The sequence below is a fragment of the Rhipicephalus microplus genome, unplaced genomic scaffold (genome assembly GCF_043290135.1).
Source record: "Rhipicephalus microplus isolate Deutch F79 unplaced genomic scaffold, USDA_Rmic scaffold_223, whole genome shotgun sequence".
In the NCBI taxonomy this organism is placed as follows: domain Eukaryota; kingdom Metazoa; phylum Arthropoda; class Arachnida; order Ixodida; family Ixodidae; genus Rhipicephalus; species Rhipicephalus microplus.
In genome coordinates this window covers 105,182-115,000 of record NW_027464794.1, presented here as the reverse complement: position 1 = coordinate 115,000, position 9,819 = coordinate 105,182, and the positions used below count along the sequence as shown (strand labels likewise).

General features: G+C 59.8%; 2 non-coding genes across 2 annotated transcripts; both read right to left on the bottom strand.

The window, feature by feature from the left end:
• Positions 1-578: 578 nt before the first annotated feature.
• LOC142792463 (5.8S ribosomal RNA) lies at positions 579-731 on the bottom strand. The gene has a single exon (XR_012890939.1). It is a non-coding gene; the product is annotated as a 5.8S ribosomal RNA (ribosomal RNA).
• A 1,719-nt stretch (positions 732-2,450) lies between these two features.
• LOC142792477 (small subunit ribosomal RNA) lies at positions 2,451-4,265 on the bottom strand. Its single transcript, XR_012890952.1, has one exon. It is a non-coding gene; the product is annotated as a small subunit ribosomal RNA (ribosomal RNA).
• Between the last annotated feature and the right edge of the window lie 5,554 nt (positions 4,266-9,819).

Here is a 9,819-nt window from a genome sequence, read left to right as displayed (position 1 = left end):
CGCGTACGCAGCGAACCGCAAACGTCGGGCGCAGCCTCCTCACCTCCCTGCGCTTTGCGCGCGAACGTTCCCTGTTCGCGCGGCAAAGCCTGGAGGAGGCACGGCCCCGCAGCGTGTTCGAGCGCCCGGTCTACGGGACACCCTGCTTACTTCGAGGGCAACAAGCGCAACGCAAGGCTGCGATCTCGCGCACTTTGCGCACGGCTGGAGAAGCTTTGCTGGCCGGCTTTCGCTCCTCGTGTTTACCGTGCGTTAAAGTTGCGCGTCCGTGGCTCTCGCAGCTCTTGCGCGCCCGGTCGCAGAGAGGAGTACGCAACCTCGACCGCACTTTCCCTGCAGGCTTCCTTCCGACTCGAAGTCCTGCGGCGGTCTCAACGAGGTGCCACATCCTCAATGCAGTCGGTCGCCCCCGTTTCGGTTGGGCTCTGGCACGACGGTCGCCACCGTCTCGCCCTTGAGTGGCCGCTGTTGGCGCTCGCTGTGAGGTGTTCAGCGTGCTGTCCGTGTTGCCGACGCGGTCAAAACGAGTCGACGGCTCACGTTCCCTTGTGCGCCGAAGGCTCTCTTGATATGTGATCCGACCCTCAGACAGACGAAGCCAAGGGAAGACCCAAGGCCGCAATGTGCGTTCAAAGAATCAGTGCTCAGTGTGTCCTGCAATTCACACCAAGTCTCGCAGCTGGCTGCGTTCTTCATCGACCCGAGAACCGAGTGATCCACCGCTTAGAGTCGTGAAAAAGTGTTTGTTCAATTCCGTACAGTCAAAACCAAACGTTTCTGGCACTCGGCCAAACAGTGGCCAAGAAGGGCGCTTTTCAGCGCACGCTTGGACTCCAAAACTCTGCCGCGCCTTTTTCGGCTGCCGCAAATCGAGCAAACGGTGTGTTTCGGACGGCGTTTCGCTTCCGCTACTTGCGAGTGCTTTCGTGGTCCACCCCTCTATAAATACTCGGGAGGCGTCGAAGCCGGTTCTCCAAGCCGGACCCGTAGGTATCGTTGTGTGCTCGCTCTCATTGGCCCGCCTAACCAGAAAATGCCTGCGGTACACCCATTTGGATAAGAGTGCACGCAGATGCGGGCCTCGACGGCTACACATTTCCTCGGGCGGCCGCCTCCCGGCCTCCGTGGAGCGCGGGATGCACGGTCCCATCGACAAGCCTCTCCCGTTTTTACCGTGGCGTCGCGGTTCACCACGGCGGGCGGGTCGGTCTCCTCCGCATAAAAAGGGGGACCCCCGCTTTTTGTTCCACGAAATCGCACAAGCTTTTTTCGCATCCACGGTTTGCCACCGCACACCAAAATGCCGATCCGGCTGCCTACTTTAGCCAACAGGTGGAGCCAGGCGCGCCGTACTTGCGCGGCACTTCCCACGTCCACCGAAGTCGGTGCCAAGGACCACTTTCGGCGCCGGAGCTGCGTACGAGCCTACTCGAGGCGGAAGAACGAAGCCAGCAAGGGCCTGGCCGCAAGTGCGTTCAATTGTCGGGACGTCCAAGTCCCTCGTTCTTCCGTGCTTCCTCTTTCGGCAAGTCGTTGCGGCACCTTCCCAAAGCGCGCAGACCCGCTAATCGCGACGAGCGCGACGTGGCCGTGCCGCCTTTCCCTCGGCAGCAAGCAAAACGCCTGGCAACGTCGACGCTCCCCTAACCGCGATCTCGCACCGTGTTTCGTGTGGCGAATTCAAAAGCCGGCCGGCGCTGCTGCAACCATTACGGTCGGTACGCATACGCCGCGGAGGGCGGGACGGTCATCGGAGCGTGCGGTTCCTCCATCGAGTACTGCGCACCTCGGCCGTCGCATCGCCGTGCCATGACCGGCCGCGCGTCAACGCGAACCGGTGCCAGCGAGATCCCTCGCCTGCAAGAACCGACCGGCAGCCTCCGTCACCCGAGGACGCGGAGGCGCTTGCCGCGGACGGCGGGACGGTATGCACTGGTGCACAGCGGACCCGTCACATCGCCAGTTCCTTGACCGACCGCCGACGCTTGTGCCGTTCCTCTCGTACTTGGCAGTCGCCGCGCGATTGTCGGGTCTCGTTCTTGCACGCTCGAACGGTCGGGAGGGCACTCGGCTGGCGTTTCGGGAACGCGCAGCCTCGCCTTCTACCGACGTAACCACGACTCGCCGTTCGCGCTCCGCCGCTCCTGTTTACAGTACTAGGCGGTCCCGCAGCGGTCGGGTCGCGCATTTCGAGCGCTTCGAGCCACGGTGCAGTGGCGGGTCGAAAGCCGACCTATGAGTGCGTTGCGCCGTTTGTACCCGCGTCCGCCACCTGGCCGACCGTCCAAGGTCGCGGTGTTGGCGTCCGCTGGGCGCAACAATTTGTCACGGGGTGCCGCTCCACATTCAGGCAGCCCCGTGGGGAAAAGCCGACCCCGCGTCCAAACGGGGTCAGCGGCAGAAAGTGTCGGGCGCAGACGCAGCTGAGGCGCTCACCCTTCACAATCCGTTAATGATCCTTCCGCAGGTTCACCTACGGAAACCTTGTTACGACTTTTACTTCCTCTAAATGATCAAGTTTGGTCATCTTTCCAACAGACCGGCGCAACCGAAAGGCCGCGCCGGACATCGGTCCGAAGACCTCACTAAATCATTCAATCGGTAGTAGCGACGGGCGGTGTGTACAAAGGGCAGGGACGTAATCAACGCGAGCTTATGACTCGCGCTTACTGGGAATTCCTCGTTCAAGGGGAACAATTGCAAGCCCCTATCCCAATCACGAAAGAAGTTCCACGGGTTACCCAGTCTTTTCAGACAGGGATAAAGACACGCTGCTTCCTTCAGTGTAGCGCGCGTGCGGCCCCGGACATCTAAGGGCATCACAGACCTGTTATTGCTCTGTTTCGTGCGGCTAGGAGCCGCTTGTCCCTCTAAGAAGGTTGTAAGGTGCTGGGAACCCCGCACCTATTTAATAGGCTAGAGTCTCGTTCGTTATCGGAATTAACCAGACAAATCGCTCCACCAACTAAGAACGGCCATGCACCACCATCCACCGAATCAAGAAAGAGCTCTCAATCTGTCAATCCTCCCAGTGTCCGGGCCGGGTAAGTTTTCCCGTGTTGAGTCAAATTAAGCCGCAGGCTCCACTCCTGGTGGTGCCCTTCCGTCAATTCCTTTAAGTTTCAGCTTTGCAACCATACTTCCCCCGGAACCCAAATACTTTGGTTTCCCGGAAGCTGCCCGCCGAGTCATTTGAGTAACTCAGGCGGATCGCTGGTTGGCATCGTTTATGGTCAGAACTAGGGCGGTATCTGATCGCCTTCGAACCTCTGACTTTCGTTCTTGATCAATGAAAACATTCTTGGCAAATGCTTTCGCAGTAGTTCGTCTTGCGACGGTCCAAGAATTTCACCTCTAGCGCCGCAATACGAATGCCCCCGTCCGTCCCTCTTAATCATTACCTCGTATTCCAAAAACCAACAGAACAGAAACGAGGTCTTGTTCTATTATTCCATGCAAGTTTATTCAGGCGACTCGCCTGCGTTGAGCACTCTAATTTTTTCAAAGTAAAAGCACCGGCCATCTCGAGGCACACAATGAAGTGCACCAAGAAAGAACCGGCATGATGTTCAGTCCGAGCCGTCGCATCGGGTAGATGCACTACTCGTCTGGAACTGAGATCCAACTACGAGCTTTTTAACCGCAGCAGCTTTAGTATACGCTATTGGAGCTGGAATTACCGCGGCTGCTGGCACCAGACTTGCCCTCCAATTGATCCTCGTTAAAGGATTTAGAGTGTACTCATTTCAATTACGGGGCCTCAAAAGAGTCCCGTATTGTTATTTTTCGTCACTACCTCCCCGTGCCGGGAGTGGGTAATTTGCGCGCCTGCTGCCTTCCTTGGATGTGGTAGCCGTTTCTCAGGCTCCCTCTCCGGAATCGAACCCTGATTCTCCGTTACCCGTAACAACCATGGTAAGCAAGTAACCTACCATCGAAAGTTGATAAGGCAGACACTTGAAAGAAACGTCGCCGGCTCGTGGCCATGCGATCAGCACAAAGTTATCCAGAGTCACCACACAATACGGGCCGAAACCCGATCGATCTTGGTCTAATAAAAGCACCCGTTACCCAAAGGGCTCCAGGCTCACTGCATGTATTAGCTCTAGAATTGCCACAGTTATCCAAGTAGGAAGAAACGATCTAAGGAACCATAACTGATTTAATGAGCCATTCGCGGTTTCGCCTTATTTCGGCATGTACTTAGACATGCATGGCTTAATCTTTGAGACAAGCATATGATTACTGGCAGGATCAACCAGGTAATCGTTCGACTGCGCGTCCGTCCTCGCCCTCGGCGGGCCGGACGCAGTCTGTGTGCGGCGGAGGCCACCTTCAGGCGCCCCAACACGCTTATTTTGCACTCCGAGATGACGGCGTTCGAGCTCGCTACGGCACAACCTTCCCGAAAGACGAGTGGGAGCCGTGCGGCAAGAAGCACGTTCATGCTCGCTCTTTTTCGTTGCATCGACTCGGTCGCGCCGTGCGGGTTGCCCAAGCCCGCTGCACTGTCGGTGGACCGGCCGGAACTAGCAACGGAGCCGAGACTGCAAAGCCGCCAGACGACGGGTCACGCCCGCGTCTTCGGCGCTTTCGCATCTGAATCGCCCGAGGACGACACGGAACACACCTCGATATCGTGGTAAAACGGCACCGTCCGACAACCAGCCCCTAACGCATCAAGCGGATGAGGCTGCAGACGACTGCCGTGGATTCCCCTGGAGCAGACCCGAGGACACGCTTGACGAGGCCGAAGCCCGCCGCATATCAGACACCCGGTCGCTTTCGCGTACGCCGCTCACGAGAACCCCCACATAATAGCAGCGATAAGTACCCAGACCTCCTTGGGCCCTAATACGAGCGTACTCGAGAAAATTTCACCGCGGGTGTGCCCCGAAACGTGTGGCATGTTGAGCGTGCCACAAGTCTACGTCGCTCTCAAACCCGCCGAGGTCGTAGAATTTGCGACCCTACTCACGAAATTCCCACCGAGGATACGGCCGCAAACGTACCGCACCTTGGGTAGGCCACGAGTTTGTGCAACACTACGCTGACGGCACAGCACCGAGGTCGTGCGCGCACGCACGGGAAAATTCCGCCGCGGTTTCTGCCGAAAACGTGAGGCACCACGACTCTCCGCAAGTTCGCGTCGACTGCGAAAGACCGAAGTCGTGAACGACGTGTCCGCTACTCGCCGCCGACACGCTGGACACCAAACGTACAACGACTCGACGGCGTCGTAGAGGCCCACGACGCGGTTTTCCTTAACGACGTCTCGGCGTGGCACCGACAGGTTAGAACGGCCGACCAACGTTCCCTGTCCGCCGTTCGGCTCAGTCGAAGGGCTCGGCGACTTCGGCAACGCTGCGAAGCCGCACGGTGACGCACGCCATGTCCCCATTTTTTTTTTTCTTTCTGCGTCTGCCGGGGTGCCCCTATAATAGCAGCGATAAGCACCCAGACCGCCGTGGGTCGCTCGCCCCGGCTGACGTGGTTTTTCGTACTCCTGCGGCGGTCGCCGTCAAGCACGTCCAAATACGCTACTTTCGTGGGCGCATTCACGCTCTTTCGCTTCGCCGGAGTGCCAGCACTCACTCTGCCAAAAACGGCGAACATCCGAGCGGCGGTTCCCACTTTTGCGTCGGCGTCGCAAACCCCGCCCCGGCAGACGAGGTTTGCCGTACTCGTGCGACGGTGGCCGGCGGGCACGTCGAAAGACGCCGATATCGTGCGCGAATTGGCGCACCTTGGCTTCACCGGAGTGCCGCCACTGACTCCTCCAAAAACGGCGAAGATCCGAGCGGCGCTTCCCACTTTCGCATCGGCGTCCCGAACTCCGCCCCGGCTGACGCGGTTTACCGTACTCGTGCGACGGTCGCCGGCGAGCACGTGGAAAGACGCCGATATCGTGCCCGAATCGGCTCCGTTCGGCTTCGCCGGAGTGCCAGCACTGGCTCGGCGAAAGACGACGAACATCCGAGCGACGGTTCTCACTATTGCGTACGCGTCGCAAACCCCGCCCCGGCAGACGCACTTTGCCGTACTCGTGCGACGGTCGCCGGCGAGCACGTAGAAAGACGCCGATATCGTGCCGGAATCGGCCCCGTTTGGCTTCGCCGGAGTGCCAGCACTCACTCGGCCACAAACGGCGAACATCCGAGCGGCGGTTCCCACTTAGCCGTCGGCGTCCCGAACTCCGCCCCGGCAGACGCGGTTGCCGAGCTCGTGCGACTAGCGACCGCGAAGCCGTCTCGCGACGCCGCTTTCGTGCGCGGCTCCCACTGCGACCTGGGTCACCCGAGGTCGACGAGCAAAAAAGAATGTCGAAAAAAATTTTTTTTTTTTTTTGCGTCTGCCGGGGTGCCCCTATAATAGCAGCGATAAGCACCCAGACCGCCATGGGTCGCTCGCCCCGGCTGACGTGGTTTTTCGTTTTCCTGCGGTGGTCGTCGTCAAGCACGTCCAAACACGCCACTTTCGTGGGCGCATTCGCGCTCTTTCGCTTCGCCGGAGTGCCAGCACTCACTCTGCCAAAAACGGCGAACATCCGAGCGGCGGTTCCCACTTTTGCGTCGGCGTCGCAAACCCCGCCCCGGCAGACGAGGTTTGCCGTACTCGTGCGACGGTGGCCGGCGGGCACGTCGAAAGACGCCGATATCGTGCGCGAATTGGCGCACCTTGGCTTCACCGGAGTGCCGCCACTGACTCCTCCAAAAACGGCGAAGATCCGAGCGGCGCTTCCCACTTTCGCATCGGCGTCCCGAACTCCGCCCCGGCTGACGCGGTTTACCGTACTCGTGCGACGGTCGCCGGCGAGCACGTGGAAAGACGCCGATATCGTGCCCGAATCGGCTCCGTTCGGCTTCGCCGGATTGCCAGCACTGGCTCGGCGAAAGACGACGAACATCCGAGCGACGGTTCTCACTATTGCGTACGCGTCGCAAACCCCGCCCCGGCAGACGCACTTTGCCGTACTCGTGCGACGGTCGCCGGCGAGCACGTAGAAAGACGCCGATATCGTGCCGGAATCGGCCCCGTTTGGCTTCGCCGGAGTGCCAGCACTCACTCGGCCACAAACGGCGAACATCCGAGCGGCGGTTCCCACTTAGCCGTCGGCGTCCCGAACTCCGCCCCGGCAGACGCGGTTGCCGAGCTCGTGCGACTAGCGACCGCGAAGCCGTCTCGCGACGCCGCTTTCGTGCGCGGCTCCCACTGCGACCTGGGTCACCCGAGGTCGACGAGCAAAAAAGAATGTCGAAAAAAATTTTTTTTTTTTTTTTTGCGTCTGCCGGGGTGCCCCTATAATAGCAGCGATAAGCACCCAGACCGCCATGGGTCGCTCGCCCCGGCTGACGTGGTTTTTCGTTTTCCTGCGGTGGTCGTCGTCAAGCACGTCCAAACACGCCACTTTCGTGGGCGCATTCGCGCTCTTTCGCTTCGCCGGAGTGCCAGCACTCACTCTGCCAAAAACGGCGAACATCCTAGTGGCGGTTCCCACTTTTGCGTCGGCGTCGCCAACCCCGCCCCGGCATACGCGGTTTGCCGTACTCGTGCGGCGGTGGCCGGCGGGCACGTCGAAAGACACCGATATCGTGCGCGAGTCGATGCTTCTTGGTCTCGCAGGAGGGCCGCCACTCACTCCTGCAAAAACGGCGAAGATCCGAGCGGCGCTTCCCACTTTTTCGTCGGCGTCGCAAACCTCGCCCCGGCAGACGCGCTTTGCCGTACTCGTGCGACGGTCGCCGGCGAGCACGTCGAAATACGCCGATATCGTGCCCGAATCGGCCCCGTTTCGCTTCGCCGGAGTGCCAGCACTCGCTCGGCCAAAGACGACGAACATCCGAGCGACGGTTCCCACTATTGCGTACGCGTCGCGAACCCCGCCCCGGCAGACGCGGTTTGCCGTACTCGTGCGGCGGTGGCCGGCGGGCACGTCGAAAGACGCCGATATCGTGCACGAATTGGCGCTCCTTGGCTTCACCGGAGTGCCAGCACTCACTCGGCCAAAAACGGCGAACATCCGAGCAGCGGTACCCACTTAGCCGTCGGCATCCCGAACTCCGCGCCGGCTGACGCGGTTGCCGAGCTCGTGCGACTAGCGACCGCGAACGCGTCTCGCGACGCCGCTTTCGTGCGCGGCTCCCATTGCGACCTGGGTTACCCGAGCTCGACCAGCAAAAAAGAAGGTCGAAAATTTTTTTTTTTTTTCTGCGTCTGCCGGGGTGCCCCTATAATAGCAGCGATAAGCACCCAGACCGCCGTGTGTCGCTCGCCCCGGCTGACGTGGTTTTTCGTACTCCTGCAGCGGTCGCCGTCACGCACGTCCAAATACGCCACTTTCGTGGGCGCATTCGCGCTCTTTCGCGTCGCCGGAGTGCCAGCACTCACTCTGCCAAAAACGGCCAACATCCGAGCGGCGGTTCCCACTTTTGCGTCGGCGTCGTAAACCCCGCCCCGGCAGACGCGGTTTGCCCTACTCGTGCGACGGTCGCCGGCGAGCGCGTCGAAAGACGCCGATATCGTGCGCTAATTGGCGCTCCTTGGCTTCTCCGGAGTGCCGCCACTCACTCCTCCAAAAACGGCGAAGATCCGAGCGGCGTTCTCCACTTTCGCATCGGCGTCCCGAACTCCGCCCGGGCTGACGCGGTTTACCGTACTCGTGCGACGGTCGCCGGCGGGCACGTCGAAAGACGCCGATATCGTGCCGTAATCGGCCCCGTTTGGCTTCGCCCGTGTGCCAGCACTCACTCGGCCAAAAACGGCGAACATCCGAGCAGCGTTTCCCACTTTCGCATCGGCGTCCCGAAGCCCGCCCCGGCAGACGCGGTTTGCCCTACTCGAGCGACGGTCGCCGGCGATCACGTCGAAAGGCGCCGAATTCGTGCACGAATCGATGCTTCTTGGTCTCGCAGGAGGGCCGCCACTCACTCCTGCAAAAACGGCGAAGATCCGAGTTGCGCTTCCCACTTTTTCGTCGGCGTCCCGAACTACGCCCCGGCTGACGCGGTTTACCGTACTCGTGCGACGGTCGCCGGCGGGCACTTCAAAATACGCCGATTTCGTGGGCGCATTCACGCTGTTTCGCTTCCCCGGAGTGCCAACACTCACTCTGCCGAAAGCGGCGATCATCCGAGCGGCGGTTCCCACTTTTGCGTCGGCTTCGCAAACGGCGCCCCGGCAGACGCGCTCGTGCGACGTACTCGTGCGACGGTCGCCGGCGAGCACGTCGAAAGACGCCGATATCGTGCTCGAATCGACCCCGTTTCGCTTCGCCGGAGTGCTGCCAGTCACGGCGCAGAAAACGGCGAACAAGTGTTTTTTTTTTTTTTTTCCTAGAATTTGTGTTATAGAAGGCACATTTGATATCGGACGATAATTTTCAACTTTATCACGCGCACCGATTTTCGTGTAGAGGTTTGCAAGTTTATGGGAATTTCTCCACTTGGAATAATGCGATTTAGTAGTACTACGAGAACTTCATGGATGTACTCAAGGGTACGGGGCAAGTCAGTTACGTCAACACCTGCAGATTTTTTACACTTCAAACTGAAAATTGTTGGTTGTGAGTCCTCGTGTGATATTAAAGGCCGATTCGCTAACACATAGAACAAAGAAAGAAAGGAAGAAAAAACGCCCGCGCTCGCTCAAGAAACCTGGGTTCGCAACAAGTGGCAAGAACAAGCAACCGAGCGAGTGCGCCAAAACCCGTGGCGGCCGAACAAACGCGAAGTCCCAACCGCGTCAGCCGGGGCGGCACGGGACAGGAAAAATCACTTCAGCCGGGGCGGCGGGGCACCGAATAAACCTCGTCACCTCGTC